This window comes from Pristiophorus japonicus, unplaced genomic scaffold, assembly GCF_044704955.1.
Source record: "Pristiophorus japonicus isolate sPriJap1 unplaced genomic scaffold, sPriJap1.hap1 HAP1_SCAFFOLD_29, whole genome shotgun sequence".
Taxonomy (NCBI): Eukaryota; Metazoa; Chordata; class Chondrichthyes; family Pristiophoridae; genus Pristiophorus; species Pristiophorus japonicus.
The window spans coordinates 7,579,932-7,604,691 of record NW_027252668.1 but is presented as its reverse complement, the minus strand read 5'-3'; the positions used below and the strand labels follow the sequence as shown (position 1 = coordinate 7,604,691).

General features: G+C 44.3%; 1 protein-coding gene across 1 annotated transcript in view; it reads right to left on the bottom strand.

The window, feature by feature from the left end:
- LOC139248232 (zinc finger protein 84-like) overlaps window positions 1–24,760 on the bottom strand; it is a 1,036,220-nt gene that overhangs the window by 582,403 nt on the left and 429,057 nt on the right. The gene's annotated exons all lie outside the window — the stretch shown is intronic.

Below are 24,760 nucleotides of genomic sequence, written 5' to 3'. Positions count from 1 at the left end.
TGTCAGTAGAATTCCCAGTTCTTTTCTCGGCACTGATGGGTTGTGAAAGTGAGACGGGCCGAACTCCTATTCAGCCACACTGACCCCGAGGCAAGGAGAAATTAAAGCAGGTTCAGTCCTTAGCAGTGATATGCTGAAGAGAGATAAGAGTCACGAATCAAGGAGAGATTTAACGATAGTGATGTTGAATCGCGGTTAGATCAAACACTCCATGAATTCTCTGCTGGGAAATTCAGAGCTTGGAAATCGCCTGTGAACGCGAAACATTTACACACAGTGAGCCAATGTTCAATATAGGATGGGCCCAATGAATGCTCAGGTAAGTTTCCAGTGCCTATGGTCCAGGCATTCTCTGGTTCCAGTCTTGCACACGTTGCGAAGTTTAAAATGCTGAATATTTCCACAGTTGCAATGCATTGCCTGATGATAAGCTAGAGTAATGTGGCCCAAAAAGGTAGATGGAAGACTAAAGATAGCCACGATTGCCAACATTTGCGGTGTCAATCAGCAATTGTAGTTCGACCTGTTGAGCCAGATCTAGTCATTTAGTGCAGACTTTAAAACAGAAGTGCATGTTGTCTCAGGACAATGAACGATGCGCTGCTGATGGCTGGGGCAGCAACAGTGAGGTGAGCTGCAAGTTTGTTCAGGAACATACTTGGAGTTTGAAACACCGGAAACACAACATTCCCTGACCGGGAATCAAACCCGGGCCACAGGACTGAGAGCGCCGAATCTTAACCACTAGACCACCAGAGAAACTGCTGAAATTGTTTGCGCCAGCAACCAGACCGAACCAGTTTTTCCTCCTTGCTCTTTCGAAATTCTCATCACATTCGCGCCAGGGAAAACTGTTCGTAGCAAATGGCAGTTTTTGTGGAGAACACCTCAGAGATGTCCGCGCAACCAGAGCGTTAAGTGCGGCTAGGCATCCACTGAAATCTATTTCATTCTGTCCTTTCCTCAGCAATTTTCGCACTCGGTGCAGGGTGAAGAGTTCATTTGGTGTTTTTGTCCTGAACTGCAGCCTTTTGCCCATCTCCGGGCGACAGAACCGTTCTGTCAGTCTGTTCCTGCTTATAACCATTTACGGGAACAGGTCTCCAGTGCATCGATTATCAGCAAACCAAGAAACTTAAATAAACAGAAAGTTGTGCTCTGCAACCTGTCGGCAAAGACACAGTGGCTGTTATTCCAAATAATTCCCAACCCTTGGGATTCCGTGTGTATTTCTTTCATTATAAGGATTTGATTGTAAAAGTTACTAAAAACCGAATAAAAATTATGAAAAATATTGGGATGGCCCCTGCTCTTGGCTTTATTAATACCACGCTCTAAGCAACCGAGCTAACCGGCTACAAAGCGCCCCAAGGGTGCGTGAAAGCCCCGTCTGCGTGGATTGTGTTTCTGGCTCACACTGGGTGATAGAGTTACTGCATCAACATTGAACACATCGCACCGTTTAAACATATACAAAACTGGACAGAGTGTAAATAGAACGTAACAGAAAAAGAGCGCTGAATCTAAAATAAATTCATGTCGAAAATTATTATCACGCAACTGCTGAAGAGCCCATCCCTCAAGCACTGTTTCGATTTCAAACCAGCTTCTCCCCTGAATATGAAGGGAATGCAAAATCACCAGATATTGCCAAAACCCGGGAGGGAACCAGTGACCTTTTGATCTTGAGTCTAACGCTCTAACAACTGGGCTATTTCTGCCAGACAGAAAGCAAAGCAAAACTTTCTCACACCTTTTTGAATGAAAACTTAACCCCGGAAGCAATTGCCCCGCACATTCAGTCCTCATTTCGGGGCAATGGGCCCCAAACACATCTCGGAGCTCAGGTTGTGTTAATGTAATTATAATGATACTGAAAATCTTAATGCTCATGTTAACTTATCACTGCCCACGATCCAGGCACTCTCTGATTCCGGTCTTGTACACGTTGCTAAGTTCAAAATGTGCATTTTTCCGCACTGGCATTTCATTGATTGATAGCCGTGCTGTCATCAGCTCGGTTTGTTCGGGTGATGCCGCGCCAGAACGTACATGGAAGAATAATGATCATTGTGATTATTCTCACACTGCAGTTAAATGTTGGCAAAACGTACAGTGTCAATCAGCAATTTTAGTTCCATATGTTGATTTAATGTTCTGCTGAAGTGTTCATAAATACACTCTATCTTCCCCCTCCTAATTCAGCTTGTGAAATATACTGGAGAGTTTATAACTGTTTCAGAACATAAAATGTCAGTAAAATTCCCAGTTCTTTTCTCGGCACTGTGAAAGGGAGACGGGCCGAAATCCTATTCAGCCGCACTGACCCCGAGGCAAGGTGAAATTAAAGCAGGTTCAGTCCTTAGCAGTGATATGCTGAAGAGAGATAAGAGTCGCGAATCAAGGAAAGATTTAACGATAGTGATGTTGAATCTCGGTTAGATCAAACACTCCATGAATTCTCTGCCGGGAAATTCAGAGCTTGGAAATCATCTGTGAATGCGAAACATTGATACACAGCGAGCCAATGTTCAATATAGGATGGGCCCAATGAATGCTCAGGTAAGTTACCAGTGCCCATGGTCCAGGCATTCTCTGGTTCCAGTCTTGCACACGTTGCGAAGTTTAAACTGCTGAATATTTCCACAGTTGCAATGCATTGACTGATGATAAGCTAGAGTAATGTGGCGCAAAAAGGTAGATGGAAGACTAAAGATAGCCGCGATTGGCAACATTTACGGTGTCAATCAGCAATTGTAGTTCTACTTGTTGAGCGAGATCTAGTCATTTCGTGGAGACTTTAAAACAGAAGTGCATGTTGTATCACGACAATGAACGATGCGCTGCTGATGGCTGTGGCAGCAACAGTGAGATGAGCTGTAACTTTGTTCAGGATCAATTTGGAGTTTGAACCACTGGAAATATCAATGCTCCCTCACCGGGAATCGAACCCGGGCTGCAGCGGTAGAGCGCCGAATCCTAACCATTAGACCACCACAAAACAGCTGAAATTGTCTGTGCCAGCAAGCAGACCAACCCAGTCTTTGCTCCTTGCTCTTTCGAAATTCTCATCACATTCGCGCCAGGGAAAACTGTTCGTAGCAAATGGCAGTTTTTGTGGAGACACCTCAGACAGGTCCGCGCAACTGGAGCGTTAAGTGCGGCTAGGCATCAACTGAAATCTATTTCATTCTGTCCTTTTTTCGGCAATTTTCACTCAATGTGCCGGGTGAAGATTTCATTTGGTGCTTTTGTCCTGAACTGCAGCCTTTTGCCCATCTCCAGTCGACAGAACCGTTCTCTCTGTCTGTTCTGCTTATAACCATTGACGGGAACAGATCTCCAGTTCATCGTTTATCAGCAAACCAAGAAACACAAATAAACAGAAAGTTGTTCTCTGCATCCAGTCGGCAAAGAAGCAATGGCTGTAGTTCTAAGTAACTCCCAACCCTTGGGACTCCGTGTGGATTTATTTCATTATAAATATTTAATTTTAAACGTTTCTAAAAAGCTTCCCTGCTGCTCTACTGGTTAGGTGTTGGGTTTTTACCGCTGCGATCCAGGTTCGTTTCGCGGATTTTCGACCGTTTAAACTGCAAGGCTGTTCCGGAATAAATTTGCAGCTCACCACACTGTTGCTGCCCCAACCATCAGCAGCGGATCGCTGATTGTCGTGATACAACACAAACTTCTGTTTTAAATTCTGCACTAAATATCTCGATCTCGCTCAACAAGTGGACCTACAATTGCTGATTGACACCGTAAATGTTGCCAATCATGGCTATCTTTCGTCTTTTTACACCACATCACTCTAGCTTATCATCAGTCAATGCATTGCCAGTGCGGAAAAATGCACATTTTGAACTTAGCAACTTAGCTAACATGAGCATTAAGATTTTCAATATCATTATACATTACATTAACACAACCTGAGCTCCAAGATGTGTTTGGGACCCATTGCTCCGAAATGAGGACTGAGTGGGCGGGGCAAGTCCTCCCGGGGTTAGCTTTTCTTTCATAAAGATGTGAGAAATTTGTGCGGAGTTTGTTGCCGTGCTGAAGTAGCTCAGCTGGGTGAGAGTTAAACTTAAGTTCGAATCGTCATTGGTTCAATTCTCAGGTTTGTCTCGTTTGTTTTATGGTCATTTTAAGGGGAGAATCTGGTTTTATATCGGGACAGTGCTTGAGGGATGGGCTTTTAAGCGGTTGAGTGATAATAATTTTCTGCTTGAATTTCTTTTAGATTCAGCGCTATTTTCCTGTTACGTTCTATTTACACTCTGCCCAGTTTTGTACATGAACTGTGAACAATGTTTAAGCGATGTGATGTGTTCAATGTTTCTGCAATCACTCTGTCACCCAGTGTGAGCCGGAAACACAGTCCAACTCAGGCTGGGCTTTCGCGCAGCTTTAGTGCTATTTATGGCTGGTTAGCTCAGTTCATTAGTGCACGGAGATAATAATGCCAAGAGCGCGGGTTCGAACCCCGTACGGGCCATCGAAATTTTTTTCATAATTTTTATTCGGTTTTTCGTCATATTTAAAATCAAATCTTTATAATGAAACAAATCCACACTGAATCCCATGGGTTGGTAATTATTTGGAATAACAGCCATTGCTTCTTTGCCGAGTCGGTGCAGAGGAACATCTTTCAGTTTATTTGTCTTTCTTGGTTTGCTGATAAACGATGAACCAGAGGTCTGTTCCCGGAAATGGTCACAAGTAGGAACAGACAGACAGAACGGTTCTGTCGCCCGGAGATGGGCAAAAGGCTGCAGTTCAGGACAAAAACATCAAATGAAATGTTCACCCGGCACCGAGAGTGACAAATCCCGTGATTTCAATGGACGCCTACCCGCACTTAATGCTGTGGTTGCGTGGAAATGTCTTTGGTGTTCTCCCAAAAAAATGCCATTTGCTACGAACCGTTTTGCCTGGCGCGAATGTGATGAGAATTTCGAAGGAGCAAGGAGGAAGGACTGGGTTGGTCTGCTTGCTGGCAAAATAATATGCAGCCGCTTCCATCGTGATGTTGTGAGTAGCATTCCGTGTTTTAACTGGCGGAGACCTGGGTTCGATTCCGGTGTAAAGAACGTTGTATTTTTGGCGGTTCGAACTGCAAGGCTGTCCCTGATCAAATTTACAGCTCTCCACACTGTTGCTGCCTCAAGCACCATCAGCGCGTCCTTCATTGCAGTGTTAACACATACAGTTCTGTGCCTTCTGTTTTAAAGTCAGCAGTAAATGACGAGATCTCGCTCAACAAGTGGAACTACAATTGCTGATTGACACCGTAAATGTTGCCAATCATCGCTATCTTTAATCTTCCTTGTACCTTTTTGCGGCACATCACTCGAGCTTATCATCAGTCAATGCATTGCCAGTGTGGAAATATTCAGCATTTTAAACTTCGCAACTTGTGCAAGACTGGAATCAGAGAATGCCTGGACCATGGGCACTGATAACTTATTCTGAGCGTTCATTTGGCCTGGGCCCCTCCTACATTGTACATTGGCTCACTGTGTGTCTATGTATAGCATTCACAAGCGATTTCCAAGCTCTGAATTTCCCAGGCGAGGAATCATGGATTGTTTGAACTAACCAAGATTCAACATCAATATCATTACATTTCTCCTTGTATTGCAACTCTTAACTTTGATGGTCTAGTGGTCAGAATTCGGTGCACTCATCGCCGCGAAAGCGGGTTTGATTCCGGGGCGTTGGGCAGTGAAAACATAACCTGGGCATTCAGATTTTTATTATGCATCAACACAACCTGAGCTCCGAGATCTGGTCAGGACTCATTGGCCCGAAGTGATGGCTGTGTGGTTGGGGCAATTCCTTCCGGGAATAGTTTTTTTTTCAAAAATGTGTTGTCTTTCATTTGTTCAGATGCCAAAATAGCTTATTTGGGAGAGGGTTAGACTGTAGGTCTAAAGGTTCCTGGTTCAATCCCGGGTTTCGGTAATTTTTGGTTATTTTGTCTTTCCTTCATTTTAAGGGGAAAGGCTGGTTTCATTTCGGGACAGTGCTTGAGGGATGGGCTGTTCAGAAATTGCGTGACAATAATTTTCAACATGAATTTTGTTAGATTAATTCACTCTTTTTCTGTTACTTTTTATTGACACTCTGTCCAGTTTCTCGTCTCTTCACATTTTAGAGAAGGGCATTGCGCGACAAATTAAATGCTCCTCCCGTGCTGGCGGATCTCTCAGTCTCTGAAGGAGGGAAATGCAGCCCCGATATCCCGCAGCCCGGCAAAATCTTCCCATACACTGAGCACAAGCACGCTAAAAACAGGCACAGCAGCATTTGCCGAGGATCCACAGCGAGTAAAATTTTCTTTGATCTCTGATGGTTGTAATCATATTGTGGTGTATATGTGTTATTGACACGAGTAGCTGTGAGTTGTTCTTTGGTATGTAAGTAAATAGGCTTACCTGCGTTAGTGTTTGTCTATTATAATGCATTAGTTTTATTTATAATTTCATTGCAGAGAACATCTGTTTGTTGTAAATGTATTTCCTGGTTATATCTTGGAATCTCTATTAATTATCATCTATTGCCAAATTATGTGCAAGAGGAACCTAAGGGATTGCACAGGACAGCTAATACGTAGATAGAGTTTGGGGACACATCAATTGTTGTAGAAACATACAATGCTGGACATCTCGGCAGGTCAGGCAGCATCTGTGGAGAGGGAGCAATATGAACGTTTCTGGTCGATGACACTTCGTCAGAAGTGGAGAGTGTGGGAAAAGATCAGATTCTTAACAAGCAGTGATAGGGGGAGGGGAGGATCATCATTTTCTCTTTTTGTTCCGGATTCCAGCATCACCAGTATTTTGCTTTTGTATTAGTTAATTCCTCTCCACAGATGCTGCCTGACCTGCTAAGATTTACAGCATTTTCTGTTTTCATTTCAGATTCCAGCATCCACGCTCTTTTGCTTTTGTATTAGTGTTTAATTCAAGAGTCTGTTCTTTTCCAACACTTTCCAGTTCTGACAAAGTGTCATCAACCCGAAACTTTAACTCGGCTTCCTCAGCACAGATGCTGCCTGACCTGCTGAAATTTCCAGCATTTTCTGTTGTTATTCAAGTATCCAGCATCTGCAGTATTTTGCTTTTACATTACCTTGTCTCCGGAGATCCCAATTCCCCTGTCTCTAGCGCTATATCCACTGTTTCTAGTTAATATCCTGTTTCAGGAGGAAATCCCCTTGTCTCTGCAGTTATATTGACTATTTCTGGAGACCGCATTAGGGCAATGGAGCTGTGGATGGATTCACTCTGGAGCATCCACGATGCTGAGGATTTCGAGAATAGAGCGTTTAATGAGTTGGTCACAACGCAGGTAAAGGTTACACAGGCAGATAGGGGATGGGGGATCATCAAGCAGAACAGGAATGGGAAGGCAGTGCAGGAGTACCCTGCTGTCATCTCCGTCTAAATCAAATATACCGTTTTTGATATTGTTGGGGGACATGGCTCATCAGGGGAAGGTAGCAGCAGCAAAGGTCTTGGCACCGTGGGTGGCTCTGATGCACAGGAGAGCAGGAAAAAGAATGGGAGTGCTATAGTGGTCCGGGATTCTATTGTAAGGGGAATAGATAGGCGTTTCTGCGGTCGCAACAGAGACTCCAGGATGGTATGTTGCCTCCTTGGTGCAATGGTCAAAGATGTTCCAGAGAGGCTGCAGGAAATTCTGCAGGTGGAGCGTAAACAGCCAGTTGTCATGCTGCATTTAGGTACCAACGATATAGGTAAAAAATGCGATACGATCCTACAAGCTGATTGTAGGGAGCTGGGAATTAAATTGAAAGGTAGGCCCTCAAAGGTAGTAATCTCAGGCTGGCTGCCAGTGCCACGTGTTAGTCAGAGTAGAGATAGTAGGATAGATAAGATGAATGCGTGGCTTGGGGAGGAGTGGTGCAGGAGCGAGCGATTCAAAGTTCTGGGATATTGGAACCTGTTCTGGGGGAGGTAGGCCCAGTACAAACGGGACGGTCTGCACCTGGGCAGGACCAGAACCAATATCCTAGGGGGAGTGTTTGTTAGTGCTGTTGGGGAGGTGTTCAACTAATATGGCAGGGGGTGGGAAGCTATGCAGGGAGACAGAGGGAAGTCAAGTTGGCGCAGAAGCCAAAGATAGAAAGAGGAAAAGTAAAAGGGGAGAGCAGAGAAACACAAGGTAAAAATTAAAAACGACCACATTACAGCAAAATTCTAACGGGACAAAGTGTGTTAAAAATACAAGCCTGATGGCTCTGTGCCTCAATGCGAGGAGTATTCATAATAAGGTGGATGAACTCACTCTGCAGGCAGCTATTAACGAATATGATATAATTGGGATTACGGAGACATGGCTCCAGGGTGACCAAGGCTAGGAACTCAACATCAAGGTGCTTTCAGCATTCAGGAAGGATAGACAGAAAGGAAAACGAGGTGGGGTTGCGTTGCTGGTTAAAGAGCAAATTAACGCAACAGTAAGGAAGGATATTAGATTGGATGATGTGGAATCTGTATGAGTAGAGCTGCGGAATACCAAGGGGCAGAAAACGCTAGTAGACGTTGTGTACGACCACGAAAGAGTACTAATGAGGTTGGGGACAACATCCCACAAGCAATTAGGGATGCGTGCAATAAAGGTGCAGCATTTATCATGGGCGCCTTTAATCTAAGTATGGATTGGGGTGGCCAAACTGGTAACAGTACGGTTGAGGAGGATTTCCTGGAGTGTATTACGGATGTATTTCTAGACCAATATGTCGGGGAACCAACTAGAGGGCTCGCCATTCTAGACTGGGTGATGTGTAATGAGAAAGGACTAATTAGCAATCTTGTTGTGCGAGGCCACTTGGGGGAAGAGTGACCATAATATAGTAAAATTCTTCATTAAGATGGAGAGAGATAGTTAATTGAGAGACTAGGGTCCTGAACTTAACGAAAGGTAAATTCGATGGAATGAGATGTGAATTGGCTAGAATAAACTGGCGAATGGTACGTAAAGGGTTGACGGTGGATAGGCATTGGCAGATATTTAAAAATCGCATGGAGGAACTTCAACAATTGTACATTCCTGTCTGCAGTAAAAATAAAACGGGGGTTGTTGCTCAGCGGTGGCTAACAAGGCAAATTAGGGATAGTGTTAAATCCAAGGAAGAGGCACATAAATTGCCCAGAATAAGCAGCAAATCTGAGGACTGGGAGAAATTTAGAATTCAGCAGAGGACATTAGTAGGGGGGTGGGGGGAATAGCATATATGAGAGGAAGCTTGTGGGGAACATAAAAACTGACTGCAAAAACTTTGATAGATGATAGGAGAAGAGTAAAAGATTAGTGAAGACAAACGAAGGTCCCTTGCAGTCAGAATCAGGTGAATTTATAATGGTGAGCAAAGAAATGGCAGACTAATTGAACAAATATTTTAAGTTCTGTCTTCACGAAGGAAGACAAAAATAACCTTCTGGAAATACTAGGGGACCGAGCGTCTAGTGAGAAGGAGGAACTGAAGGAAATCGTTATTAGTCAGGATATTGTTTGAGAAATTGATAGGATTGAAGGCCGATTAATCCCCAGGGCCTGATAGTCTGCATCCCAGAATACTTACAGAAGTGGCCCTAGAAATAGTGGAAACATTAGTGATCATTGTTCAACAGTCTATCGAATCTGGATCAGTTCCTATGGACTGGAGGGTAGCTAATGTAACACAACTTTTTAAAAAAGGAGGGAGAGAGAAAACGTGGAATTATAGACTGGTTAGCCGGACATCGGCAGTGAGGAAAATGCTGGAATCAGTTACTAAAGATGAAATAGCAGCGCATTTGGGAAGTAGTGACAGGATCGGTCCAAGTCAGCATGGATTTATGAAATGGAAATCATGCTTGACAAAACTTCGAGAATTTTTTGAGGACGTAACCAGTAGAGTGCACACGGGAGAACCAGTGGATGTGGTGTATTTTGGTTTTCAGAAAGGCTTTTGCCATGGTCCCACACAAGAGATTAGTGTGCAAAATTAAAGCACATTTCTTGGGAGTAAGGTATTGAAGTGGATATAGAACTGTATGATAGACAGGAAGCAGAGAGTCGGGATAAATGGGTCCTTTTCAGAATGGTAGACAGTGACAAGTGTGGTGTCACAGGGTCCAGTGCTGGGACTCCAGCTATTTACAATATACATCAATGATTTAGATGAAGGAATTGAGTGTAATATCTTCAAGTTTGCAGATGATACTAAGCTGGGTGGCGGTGTGAGCTGTGAGGAGGATGCCAAGAGGCTGCAGGGTGACATGGATAGGTTAGGTTAATAGGCAAATGCATGGCAGATACAGTAAAATGTGGATAAATGTGAGGTTATCCACTTTGGTGGAAAAAACAGGAATGCAGAATATCATTTGAATGGTGACAGATGAGGAAAAGGGGAGGTGCAACGAGACCTGGGTGTCATGGTACATCAGTCATTGAAAGTTGGCATGCAGGTACAGCACGCATTGAAGCAAGCAAATGGCCTTCATGTCTAGGGGATTTGAGTATAGGAGCAGGGAGGTCTTAGTTCAGTTGTACAGGGCCTTGGTGAGGCTTCACCTGGAATATTGCATTCAGTTTTGGTCTTCTAATCTAAGGAAGGACGTTCTTGTTATTGAGAGAGTGCAGCGAAGTTTCACCAGACTGATTCCCGGGATGGCAGGACTGACATATGAGGAGAGACTGGATCGACGGCGCCTGTATTCACTGGAGTTTTAGAAGAATGAGAGGGGATCTCATCGAAATATATAAAATTCTGACGGGAGAGGACAGGTTAGAGGCAGGAAGAATGTTCCCGATACTAGGAAAGTCCAAAACCAGTGGTCACAGTCTAAGGATAGGGGGTATGCCATTTAGTCAGAGAGTTATTACCCTGTGAAATTCCCTGCCACAGAAAGTTGTTGAGGCCAGTTCATTAGATATAGTCAAGAGGGAGTTAGATACGGCCCTTGCGGATAAAGGGATCAAGGGGTATAGAGAGAAAGCAGGACATGAGTACTGAGGTGAATGATCAGCTATGATCTTACTGAATGGTGCTGCAGTCTCTTAGAGTCGAATGGCCTACTGCTATTTTCTCTGTAAAATCACGTTCCTGGAGCTAGTTGCCCTTTTTCTGTATTTCATAATTGCGCAATTTCTGCAGCTAATTCCCTGGTCCTTGACCTAATTCCCCTGTTCCTGGAGCTTCACGATCCCCTGTTCGTGGAGTGAATTAATTTGTTCCGGAGCTAATTCACGCATTCCTGGAGCTGATACAGTTGCTGTTTCTGCTGATCCGAACTCCCCTGATCTTGGAGCTAATTATCCATTTTCTGGGGCTCCTACTATCGTGGTTTGTGGACGTCCTAATTTCTATTTTTCTGGAGCAATTCTGTAATTTCTCAAGCTAAGACGCCTGTTTATGGAGACTATACCACTGTATCTGAAGCTAATTCCCCTCGTCCTGGAGTTACAAGGGCCCCTGTTTCTGAAGCGAATTCCCTTTTTTATGGAGCTCCCAAATGCCATTTTTGGAGCTCCAAAATTCAGATGTTTATGGAGCAGCTAATTGTTCTTTTTATGTGGCTGATAATTTCGCGATATTTGGCGATCCGAATAGACTATTTAAAGTGTGCTCTACTAATTGCGCTGCAACAAGAACACCTTGTTTTGTATACAACCTAAGTAACTTGTATCATACGACCACCAGAGGGCATGCCTGTTGGAGTCTCAAGGGATCCCTGCATCCCTTGGGAGCACTACATATAAGCAGGCCTGCCATGTTGTATCAACACTCTGGATTTTGAATAAAGGAGCTAAGGTCCCATTTACTCATGTCTACAGTACGCAGGCTCATAATAAACTAATGTAACTAACAACTGGCGACAAGATGACAAACAATCACGTGAAAATGCAGGGAACTGTGCTCCTGAAGCTTCAGGAGCAGAGAAATTAGCCTCAGAAACAGGTAATGGGATTTCCTTAGTTACAGGAATTAATTCCAGAAACAGGGGAATTAGCTCCAGAAACATCGGAATTACCACAAACTGGGGAAGTAGGTACTCCACAAACACAAGAATTATGAACTCCAGAAAGAGAAATCATTTCCAGAAATATGTTAATTCGCTCCAGAAAGAGGAGGAATGAGGTGGTCCAGGAGCAGAGGACTTTTCAGCCACAGCAACAGGTGAATTGGTTCAAGAAACAGGGGAATTAGCTCCAGCAACAGGGTAATTATGAGATCCAGAAACAAGGCGATAAGCGTTCCATAAACAAAATAATTTGGAGCAAAAGAAACAGGAGATTCAAAATGCATGGGGAATTAGGAGAGGGCGTCATTAACATGGAACTTAGGGGGTTCTTGTACCGGTTTCTGTCAGAATGTAGCCTAACGCGAGCATAGCTCTGATTCTCCAGCTGGGTTCAACTCTACACCAAGACATGTGGCCGAAGGTCCGAGCTTCAGAATCCAAATCCTTTTATAATGTGCGAAAACTGGTGATAAAGAATAAAATACAGATCTAACATTCTTATAATATTACCAACCAAATAAAAGCAGTAATCGAAAAGTTATTTATTTTACCGTACATCACATACAACAATTCCAGAACAATTGAATGAGAAGCTTCTTACATCACTTTACTTCTGGGTAGGTTTAATATAGCAGGAGGTTCGTTCTTAACTAAAATTACACAATGAGCTAAAATGGATGCTTGTTTACTCTGTGGCTGCTGGTTTCCTCTGGTTTTTCTTTCTCTGCTCTTTTCCGTTCAATTGGGAAAATGCCATCCTCTGGTTGGAGTACTTCATGACAAGAATTAAACTCACTCCAACCAATACACTCCGTCTAAAAATAAGGATTAAAAATGCTTACCCAGAGTTTGGTTCCTCTTCGTGCGTGATTTGGCTTCTAGGCTGGTGTCATCTGTATGTGGGAGTTCAGTCTCATATTAGGTATGACACGTGCCATCACTGCCAACCGTGACCTCCACCTTACTTACCCTCCTGCCTTCGGTGGGGTAGGACCCAGAGGCACGTACAAGTGGTCAGTCGTTCCTTTGTCGGAGAATAATGGTCATCTTCTTTTCAGTCTGTGTACGAGGCAAACTGCACAAAAGGTCGCTGTTACTGGTGTCTGGCTTACTGCAAGATATTTAGCCAGCTTAGGTGAAAGGAGTAGCTGCCAGTATCAGTCTTATGCTCCGATAAATGCTCCCTCCATGCGTTGCATAAGTAGGTATGGAGTTCTGAATGTTGGGCGAAGATAGTGGGGATAGTTGAGCAGCCACAATTCGGAAAAGTCATCCATTTGCGCTGCGATTTGTGCAGAATTCAGCAAGTTCGGGAAGCTTGTGGCTTCATCCGCCTTGAACTTCAAAAGCTGGACAAGTTTCCGAAAAATGGATGTCGTAATCCTCAACTTGTTGCCAAAACTCTCCATTTCCTTGCACACTTCCTTGTAGGCCGTTTCAGAGTCCGCACCATACTAGTGTTGGAACCTGTACCAATTGTTTGAACGTGTCCTTTGTATACTTGATGAGAAAAGCAAGTTTCTGCGTGGCTGGTCTGCCATAGCTTCAACATGATATGATGGGGAGCGTAAACATCGGGCTCATGTGTAGGCTGGCACTGACAAGTGTTGGCAATACCATTGTTACGTCGAGGGTTGGCTCTTGCATGTTGGTAACCGGCTCGAGATGACGGAGGCTCGAGTAGTTTGGTGCTACGCCACTGGCTGGTGGGACAGCTCTTCACCCCACTCCGGCTGGCTCAATGATCAGGGCTGCGGGCTGAAGTCGGAATGCAGTGGCAGAGTGAGCCGACCTGGCTGAGAGATGCCGAAAGTGCGAGGCATGGTCATTTGAGGTCTGTTCCGGTGAGGTTTGGACACAAGGCCTCCGTGTTTCTTGCCCGGCTCGCTCCATCTCCTCTACCCTTGCTTGCTGTACGGCGATGGATTTCCTGGCTTGAATTAACTTGAGGGTCACCTCGGCCTGGACTTCTGCCACTTTCGCCTCGGCCATTTGTCTCGCTATGACCTCCACTAAGTCTGCGTTCTTCGTGGCAGCAGCGACGTCAGCTCGAGCAATGATCAGGGTAGTCTGACGTGAGGACGATGTCCTGGAGTTCTTTCGAGCGTCCCGACCGTCTGTTGACGCTCGACCGTGATTGTAGGGACATGATGTGGAGCCGCTCCATGTGGGCAATGTCACTGTTCGCAGTTCTCTAGGAAAACTGACTGACTCAGTTTGTTGAGCATCTTAATTGAATGCCCCCGCTTTATCTAGTGCAGAGGTCGCAGAGCGCAGCCCACAGATGCTGGAACGTCTGAAGTGCCGAACAAACCTCGGCCATGGCTGTTTGAAGGGTGTTCATCATTGGTGTCAGGCAGTTCAAGAGTTATTTGGGTACTCCAGCCACTATAGATATAATTTATTTTTACTCGCATCTACGTCATTGCTGAGGGCTTTTAGGGTAGGGTGCCTCTCCGATCGACTCCGAGGGTCGAGCTCTAGGAGAGCGATCTCCTCGAGCTCTGAGCTTAGAGTTTCCTCATGCAGGGTATTTGTGCTACCAGTACTGCCATACATGATAATATTCTGCTGGTGACCTGGGCGAGTATCTCTAATCAAATGGCCTTCTGTTACTTCAGGCGAGCACTGTCAAACAATCGATTTGGGACAATTCAGAACAGAGAATACAAAATTACGCAGAGTTAGACGAGCGTGACAGGACTCGAAGCTGCAATCTTCTGATAACGCAAGCAGTTCGCAATTGTACCTGGGCTGACGGGAGTCAGGACAACCAATGAGAAAGTACGGATTAAAGAATTCCCCCAAGCATATTGGAAATTACCTAAAAAAGCTATTAAGACTAAAATAGTTTCAAAATTAAAAATAAAATTGATAAATTAAACTAGGCATTTTAAATCAGGACAAATTGAATAGACGTTTTAAATTGAAATTATTTTTAGAAATGGCTTACAATCCTGCACCAGCGAAAGGGAATTTACAGCAGATAGATGCGATCAGTCATGGAGAAACTGGACATATCACAAGTTCTGGAGTTTGTTTTTCTCCCCCACATCCATAAGCCGAAATCCCACAAGGGCGCTTGCGACAGCGTATGCTGTGCGTAGGCCGTCATAGGACCGGTTAAATCCAGCCCTTTGTCTTTTGTATGATGTCATCGAGGTACAATACGTAGATGCATATAAGGAGGGGCGAAGCACTGAGATAACGCCGCCTCAGTTACTGAGGGTTAAAGGAATTTGCTAACAGCTCGAGCGGTTCAGTCTGCTCATTGAATATGGAACATTGACGGTGCTGGGACTGGGGAGTTGAGTCAGCACATTCAACTGCTGAAGCGGCTGTGCTTCCATTGGTCAGTGGGGCAAGCTCATGAACAGGAGGAGCGACCTAATGGGTCCAAAGCAGGAGGAAAGGAAGAGGCGTGAAAGGAAGGAGCAGAAATATTCACATGAGACCAGGAGAAATATTCACACGAGACATTGCCGAAATCTGTTGCTGCACCACCGATTGGAACACGGTCCAAGCCAGAGTTCATCCGACTCCCGCCCAGGCTCATTGGTTATTCCTCGGACAACGAATTACTCACTTCACCCGGAAGAAGCTCAAGCATCGGAGACGAGAACCTTACAGGAACGATCTTTATTAAGTATATAAAAAAAGCGTTAAACAAATAATTAATTTGATGACCAAATTTTGCCATCCCTGGCCACTTACTGCCCGAATGAAGAATGAGTGAAGCGTCACAGGGCCCTGTATTAGAGAATTAAACTTCGGGCATAATCTGTTACCTCTCGGGCGCTGGTCCGTTTTCAAAACTCCGTCCGATGGAAGTGTTCCCGGGCCTGGTTGATGTTTGGAGAGACAATAAAGCGGACCGAAATCATTCAGGTAACCAAAGTTGGAGGTTTACACCGACTGCAGCCCCGGCGGCGGAGGTAAAACTGACCGATGGAACAAACATTTCAGAGAGGGGACCTTGGAATAGACTGAACTGAAACGTAAATGGATCAGGTAATTCCGCCTGTCCACTTTTCACTGATCCCGGTTTTCTCAAGCGCCAGCGAGCCTGGACCCGCCTTGTTCACCTCTGAAGTTCAGCGGGAAAGACAAAGGTGGATTTCAGTCTGAAGACAGTGGTTTGTGTACACGTAGACTACCACACCCCGCTAATAGTATGGATCCCGGTCACCCCGCCGTTACTGGGGCAGGCAGTGCGTGAGGGGGGCGTGTCCAGAGATGCTCCAACAGCCCAGTTTTGAGGAAAGTGATGTGTAGACTAGGGGAGGGGGTAAGTCAATTGGCTCTGATTTCAATGTTTATGGGTAGAGAGCGGGCCTCGGTAGTAATCTCTGGGTTACTACGGGTGCCACGTGCTAATGAGTATAAGAATAGAAGGATAGAGAGGATCAACACGTGTCTGGAAAGTTGCTGTCGGAGGGAGGGCTTTAAATTCTTGAGGCATTGGGACCGCTTCTGGTGGAGATGGGACTTTTACAAACCTGAAGGGTTGCATCTCAGCAGCGCAGGGACCAATATCCTCATGGGGAGTTTTGCTCGTGACTTGGGGAGAGTTTAAACGAGCTTGGCAGGGTGATGGGAACCCGAGAATGAATGCAAAAGTAAAGGAAGTAAAGCAGTCATTGGATAGCCAGAATCTAGAAAGCGAATTTGTAAGACAGAGAAAACAAAGCTTGTATGTATTAAGCAAGGAGGTCTCGCGGTGATGAATGGTATATACTTTAATGTAAGGAGTACAGCGAATAAGGTGGATGAGCTAAAGAGCAGAGGTACACACATGGGGGTACGACATTATAGCCATTAAAGAAACATGGCTGAAAGAGGGGCCGGTTTGGCAGATCTATATTCCGTCAAGATTTTTAGACATCGAAAATAGGTGCAGAAGTAGACCATTCGGCCCTTCGAGGCTGCACCACTATTAAATATCATGCAGCTAAAGGGATCAAAGGTTAATCGAAATCAGGAATGGGGTACTGAAGTTGGAAGAACCACATCCAACTGCCTTTTGAATATATCAAACGAACTGGCCTCAACAACTTTTTGGTAGAGAATTCCACAGGTTCACAATTGAGTGAAGAAGTTTCTGCTCATCTCGGTCCGAAATGGCTTACCCCTTATCCTTCGACTGTGACCACTGCTTCTGGCCTTTCCCAACATCGAGAACATTCGTCCTGCATGTCACTTGTCCAATGTCTTCAGAATTTTATATGTTTCTATGAGCTCTCGTTTCATTCTTCTAAATTCCAGTGAATATAAGCCTAGTCGATCCAATCTTTCATATGTCAGTACTGCCAACCCGGGAATCAGTCTGGTGAATCTTCGCTGCACTCCCTCAACAACAAGAACGTCCTTCCGCAGATTTGGAGACCAAAACTGTACACAATATTCAAGGTGCAGCCTCACCATGGCCCTGTACAACTGCAGCAAGACCTTCCTGGACCTATATTCAATCCTCCCGATATGAAGGCCAACATGCCATTTGCCTTCACCGCCTGCTTTACCTGCATGCAAACCTTCAATGGCTGATGCAGCATGACACAGGTCTCGTTGCACCTTCCCTTTTTCTAATCTGTCAACATTCTGTCTTCCTGCTTTTGCTAGATAACCTCATGTATCCACATCATACTGCATCTGCCCACTCACCTAACCTGTCCAAGTCATTCTGCAGCCTCTTAGCATCCTCCTCACACTGCCACCAAGCTTAGAGTCATCTGAAAGCTTGGATATTACATTCAATTCCTTCTTCTAAATTAATGTATATTGTAAATAGCTGCTGTCCCATCATTGAACCTTGCATTACCCCACTAGTCACTGCCTGCCATTCTGAAGAGCACCCGTTTATTCCTACTCTTGTCTTCCTGTCTGCCAACCAGTTCTCTATCCATGTCAGACTATTACCCCAATATCATTTGCTTTAATTTTGCACACTAATCTCGTGTGGGACCTAGTCAAAAGCCTTTAGAAATTCCAAATACACCACCTCCACTGGTTCTCCTTTGTCCACTCTACTAGTTACATCCTCAAATTCCAGACGATTTGTCAAGCATCATTTCACTTTCATAATTACAAGCCAACTTGGACCGATCCCGTCACAGTTTTCTAAATGCGTTGCTATTGCATCTTTAATAAATTGATTCCAACATTTTCCCCAGTCCCGAAGTCAGACTAACTGGTCTATAATTCCGTGTTTTCTCTCCTTTTTAAAAAATGTGGGGTTACATCAGCTACTCTCCAATCCATAGGAACTGATCCAGAGTCTATTAAATGTTGGAAAATGACCACCAATGCATCCACGATTTCGAGGGCCACTTCAAGTAATCTGGGATGCAGACCATCAGGCCCTGGGGATTTATCGGCCTTCAATCCCATCAATTGCCCCAACATAATTTCCTGACTAAGGATTTCCTTTAGTCCCTACTTTTCGCTAGACCCTCATCCCCCTAGTATTTCCAGAAAGTTGTGTGTCTTCCTTCGTGAAGACAGAACCAAAGTATTTGTTCAATTGTTCTGCCATTTCTCTCTTCCCCCCCCCCCCCATTATAAAATTCGCCTGATTCTACCTGTAAGGGACCTACATTTGTCTTCACATATCTATCGAAGCTTTTTCAGTCAGTTTTTATGTTCCCAGCAAGTTTACTCATACTCTATTTGCTGCCTCCTAATTAAACCCATTGTCCTCTGCTGAATGCTAAATTTCTCCCAGTCCTTAGATTTACTGCTTTTTCTGGACAATTTATATGCCTCTTCCTTGGATTTAATACTATCCCTAATTTCCCTTGTTAGCCACGGTTGAGCCAACTTCCCAGTTTCATTTTTTACACCAGACAGGAATGTACAATTGTTGTAGTTCATTCATTTGATCTTTAAATGTCTGCTATTGCCTATCCACCGTCAATCATTCGGCAGTCTATCCTAGCCAATTCACATCTCATACAATTGAAGCTACCTTTCCTCAAGTTCAGGACACTAGTCTCTGAATTAACTGTCACTCTCCATCTTGAAGAATTGTACCACATTTTCATTCTTCCCCAAGGGGCCTCGCACAACAAGATTGCTAATTAATCCTCATTACACAACAGCCAGCTCTCTAGTTGCTTCCTCGACATTAGTCTAGAAAACCATCCCTTTTCCACTCCAGGAAATTCTTCCAGTGTATTGCTACCAGTGTTTAGCTCAATTTATATGTAGATTAAAGTCACCCATGATAACTGCTGTTTCTTTATGGCATGCATCTCTAATTTCCTGTTTGATGCCATCCCCAACCTCTACTACTGTTTGATGGTCTGTACCCAACTCCCACTAGCGCGTTCTGTCCTTTGGTGTTCCGCAGCTCTACTCATGCTAATGCCCTTCCTTACTGTTGCGTTAATTTCCTCTAAGCAGCAACGCTACCTCACCTTTTCCTTTCTGTCTATCTTTCCTGAATAATGAATACCCCTGGATGTTGACAAGATAGAGAGTGGGGTAAGAAGGATGTGGGGGGGGAGGGGGTGCGTTGTGGTACTGATTAAATAAACTATTACAGCAGTGAGGAGGGAAGACATTTTAAAGTAATCAGGTGAGGCCATATGGGTCGAATTGAAAAAAAGAGGGGCGATCACACTGCTGGGCGTGTATTATAGACCCCCAAACAGTGGGAGGGAGATAGTGGAGCAAATATATAGGCAACTTGCTGCGAAGTGTAATAATCAAAGGTTAGTAATAATAGTAGATTTTAACACTCCAAATATTGTTTAGGACAAATATAGTGTGAAGGGTATAGATTGTGCGAAATTCTTGAAAGGCATTCTTTAAAATCAGTATGTGGCAAGCCCAACACGATATGGGGCGGTCTTGGATTCTTGTAGCTTGGCAGGTTGAAGGGGTATTATTGGGGGAGCAATTGTGCCAGTGACCATAATTCAGTCAAATACAAGTTGGTTATGGATAAGGACTATAGACCTGGAATAAAATTTCCGAATTGGGGAAAGCTAATTTAGCAAAGTTGGAGCGATTTGGTCATCGTGGACAGTAAACAGCTGCTTGTGGGTAAATTAGTGTTGGAACAGTGGGAGGCATTTAAGGTGGATATCCGGAAGGCTCAGGCCAAACATGTGCCCTTCAAGAAAACGGGTGGGAAAAATAATTCTAGAGCCTCTTGAATGTCCCGGTATCTACAAGGGGAGGATTAAGAAAAAGAAGCGACGTTAATGTCATACCAACGGCTAAATAATTCAGAATCTAGAGGAATATAGAAAGTTGAGGCAAAATTAAAAGGATATTAGGAATGCTGAGAGCATGAGAAATTCTTGGCCAGTAAAATTAAGGAATACCAAGATGTTCTATAAATATATTAAGAAAGAGGGTTAAAAAAAGATAGGGTAGGGGCTATTTGAGACCATGAGGTTAATCTTTGGCTGGAGGCGGAAGATGTTGGGAGGGTTCTTAATGAATACTTTGCATCTGCTTTCACAAAGGAAAGGGGTAATACAGATGCTGCTATCGAGGAGGAGTGATATTCTGGATGAAATATATATAGCGAGAGGAAATATTATGGGGTTTAGCAGCTTTGAAAGTAGATAAGTCCCGAGGCCCGGATGAAATGCATCCCAGGCTGTTAAGGGAGGAAATAGACGAGGCTTTGACCATCACTTTCCAGTCATCTTTGGATCTGGGCATGGTGCCAGAGGATTGGAGGACTGCTAATGTAGTACACTTGCTTCAGGGACAAAGGGATAGGTCAATTAATTACAGGCAGGTCAGCCTAACCTCAGTGATGGGAAATTGATGAAAAAAATCCTGAAAGTCAGGATAAATCTGCATTTGTAAAGGCAAGGATTAATTTAGGGACAGTCAGCACGGATTTGTTAAAGGAAGATCGTTTGTGACTAACCCAAATGAATTTGAGGTGGTAACAGAGAGGGTCGATGAGAGCAGTGCATAAGATGTAGTATATATGGACTTTAGCAAGGCTTTTGATCAGGTCCCACATGGTAGACTAATCATGAAGGTTAAAGCCCATGGGACACAGGGAAAAGTTGCAAGTTGGATCCGAATTGGCTTGGAGGTAGGAAGCAAAGGGCAATGATTGACAGATGTTTGTGACTGGAAGGATATTTCCAGTGGGGTTCCACAGGGCCCCTTGCTTTTTGTGGTATGCATCCACGGTTTAGATTTGAATATAGGGAGTATGATTAAGAAGTTTACAGAAGACACTAAAATTGGCTGTGTGGCTGATAATGAAGAGGAAAGTCATGGGCTGAAGGAGGATATCAATCTACTGGTCAGGTGGGCAGAGCTGTGGCAAATGGAATTTAATTGAGAAGTGTGAGGCAATGCACTTTGGGAGAGCAAATAAGGAAAAGGGTATACACATTCGCCATTTTAGTGTAGATGAACAAAGGGACCTTGGAGTGCTTGTCTACAAATCGCTGAAAGTAGGCCAGGTGGATAAGGTGGTTTAGAAGGCGTACGGAATGCTTGCCTTTATTGGCCGAGACATAGAATACAAGAGCAGGGAGGTTATGCTTAAATTGCATACTTTGGTTAGGCCATAGCTGGAGTACTGCATGCAGTTTTAGTCACCGTATTATAGGAAGGACGTGATTGCACTGGAGAGGGTGCAGATGAGATTTACTAGGATGATGCCTGGAATGGAAAATCTTAGTTAGGAGGACAGATTGGATAGGCTGCGTTTGTTCTCATTGCAAGAGGAGATTTAGAAGAGACCTCATCGAGGTGTACAAATTTGAGGGGCCTGGAAATAGCAGAAATCCTCACCACTTTTAAGAGATGGTTGGATGGGCACTTAATGTGCAGTAACCTGCAGGGTTACGGACCTAGAGCTGGTAATTGGAATTAGAATGGATGACCTGTTGGATGGCACAGACATAATGGCAAGTACTGCAGAGAATAGAATATGGCCAGGGTGATCTCCTGGCTAAGAGGGAAATTTCCCCAGATTTATCTCCTTGAATTGGCCTGGGTTTTTAACCTCTCCCAGGCGATCACATGGCTCCAGTTGTAGCGGAATGTAGAGGTTCAGTGTAAAGGATGTCGCAGTTATGCGAGGCGGTTTGGTTGGGCTGGGTGCTCTTTGCCTTTTTCATTGTTCATAGGTTTATATGTAACCTTTAGGGCTGCTGACCAAGGGCCATGCAGCTATTTGTCGGCCGGCATGGATATGGGCCGAAATGGCGTGCTTGTGCGCTGTAAATTTCTATTTGTTACTTTTTGGTTCTTATGCCAATCACCTTGAATCTGTGTCCTCTGGTTCTCACTCCTTCTGTCAATGCGAACAGCTTATCTACTCTGAACAGACCCTCGGATTTTGACAAACGTTCAAATCTCCTCTACTCTACAGCAACCACAGCTTCTCCAGTCTATCCATGTAACTGAAGTCCCTCATCCCTGGAATCATGCTCGTAAATCTTTTCTGCACCTGTCAAGGTTGTCACATCCTTCTGCAAGTACCCGGAATTTGACAATACTAGTTGGGGCCGAACCAGTGTTTATACAGATTAATCATAATTTCCACACTTGTACTCGTACCTCAATCCCAGGATCCCGCAAGCCGTTAATTGCTTGCTCAACCTGCCTTCAACAATTAATACACACAGGTCTCTGCATGCACCACATTTCGGATTGTATATTTTACTTTACATGTATTTTGGTAAAAATAATGTGAAGCACATTTCACACGTTAAATTTAATCTGCCACGTGCTCGCTCATTTCACCAGCATGTCTTGAAGTTGATCACTATCCTCCACTGTGCACTACTTTCAAGTTGTGCTGAAAAATTTGAAATTGTGCACGTTACACCCACGTTCAAGTCATTGATATACAAGAAAAGCAGTGGGCCACAGACCAATCCCTAGGGAACATCTTATACCTTCCTCCAGTCTTAATACCAACCATTCACCACTGCTGTTTCCTGGCACTTAGCAACTGTCGATCCAGACTGCCACTGTCCCTTTTATTCAATAGGTTTCAACTTTGCTGGCATACCTATTATTTTGCACTTTGTCCGTGTTGGCTTTCCTTAATGAATCCACCCTGGTGAATTGGCCCTGCTTAAAAGCTTCCCTATTACCAAGGTTAAACTGACTGGCCTGGATCTGTTCGGTTTTGAGCAACAGCTTAAAAATTTTCAATTCTCCAGTCCTCTGCCAGCCTTCCCAAAACCCTTATATCAAGTCTCACCACTATCCTCATTAGGTCTATGGCAGCATCCTCTTCCGTTGTGAAGACAGATGCAAAGTATTTAGTAACTCAGCCATACCCTCTGCCTCAATGCACATGTCTTCGCTGGTCCCCAGTTGTCTCCACCCCTCCTCACTACCCATTTACATGCTTAGACTTTTGGATTAACTTATTTTGGCTGTCATTTTATTCTCAACCTCTTGATTTCTGTTTCAAATTTGAGCTTTCTGCATGTAGCTGGCTTCTCATTTTCAACTTGATATCCGTCATTCTTTAGTCATCCAGGGACCTGAATCACCACCCCACCCCCGTGGGCATGTACATAAACTATTTCTGCAATGCAGCCCATTGTTCTTTTTGCCAGCCAATCTTTTGATTCCAGTTTGTTCTCTTCCCACTGAAATCGGCCTTTCCCAGTTAAACAATTTTTACTCTAGATTGCTCGCTGCCCTTTTCCATCGTTAATCTAAACCGCATGATACGATTGCTGTTTCCCAAATGACCTACCTTCATTTCCCTGGAACCAGATCCAGCATCTTCGGATTGGAAGTGATCATTCGCCTTAACTTCAGAAATTCAGCCCCTTTTCTGTCCTTTATATGATGCAGTCTATATTAGGATTCTTTGTACCCCAATATTACTGCTCTACATCTTGCAACCCTAATTTTGCTCGTCCATATATTTCCCACTATTTGATTGTCCATAGAAAACACATCAGGTGATCATCCCCAAGTTAAATATAGGGCCACTTACGTTGTTATTCGGAGGGAAAGAATTCCTCCAGCATAGAGTTAAGGCTCAAGCCAGAGTGAGACCAGTTTGGAGTGCTTGAGACTTGCCGAGCTCATGTAACCCATCAATGAGGCTGCGACAGCTAATTTTGTTCTGAACTTTAAAAAGTACCAGGCCTGTTATCTCAATCACTTCTAATCCCACTTGGCACCCCTCCCCCAGCGTCACTGGATAGTCGCTAGTTTCTCGTAACGGATTGGACTTTCACGGGTTTGAGCCTCACGCAGTGGGCCGCAGGTGCCTGGAGCGAGCGCTTCAGGTTCACCAGATCAGCAGACAGAGGTGCTGACGCTACTTAAATTATATCCATTTTCCCTTTGGGGGGGGGGCGATGGGTAGAGTACACCCAATGGTCCAATACTCCAAATTTAATGAGTCTGAAGCGATCAGAAGGGGCAGAAATCTCAGGTCCAGACATTAAGCGCCGATCATTTTGTAAGTAGACAGGAATTGCTGCATTAAGTGGTGCCTTTACCCAAAGAGTCGCTGGAAGAAGCAGCGTAAAAGATGAACTTAGACCACGAAGGTAGTACCCAAATTTACTCAACTAATCCGAATGTAGCTCTGGAAAAAAGGAGGTTTGATTTGCAAGGGGAGCAGTTAGCACGGGTGACAAAAGCAGATGGTGCTCAATGTGGTGACATCATTGATTTACACGAATCCTGTATCAGTTTATGGCACAGGAGGCCATTCGGCCCATCGGTCCGGCCGAAAAGCGCTATCCAGTCTA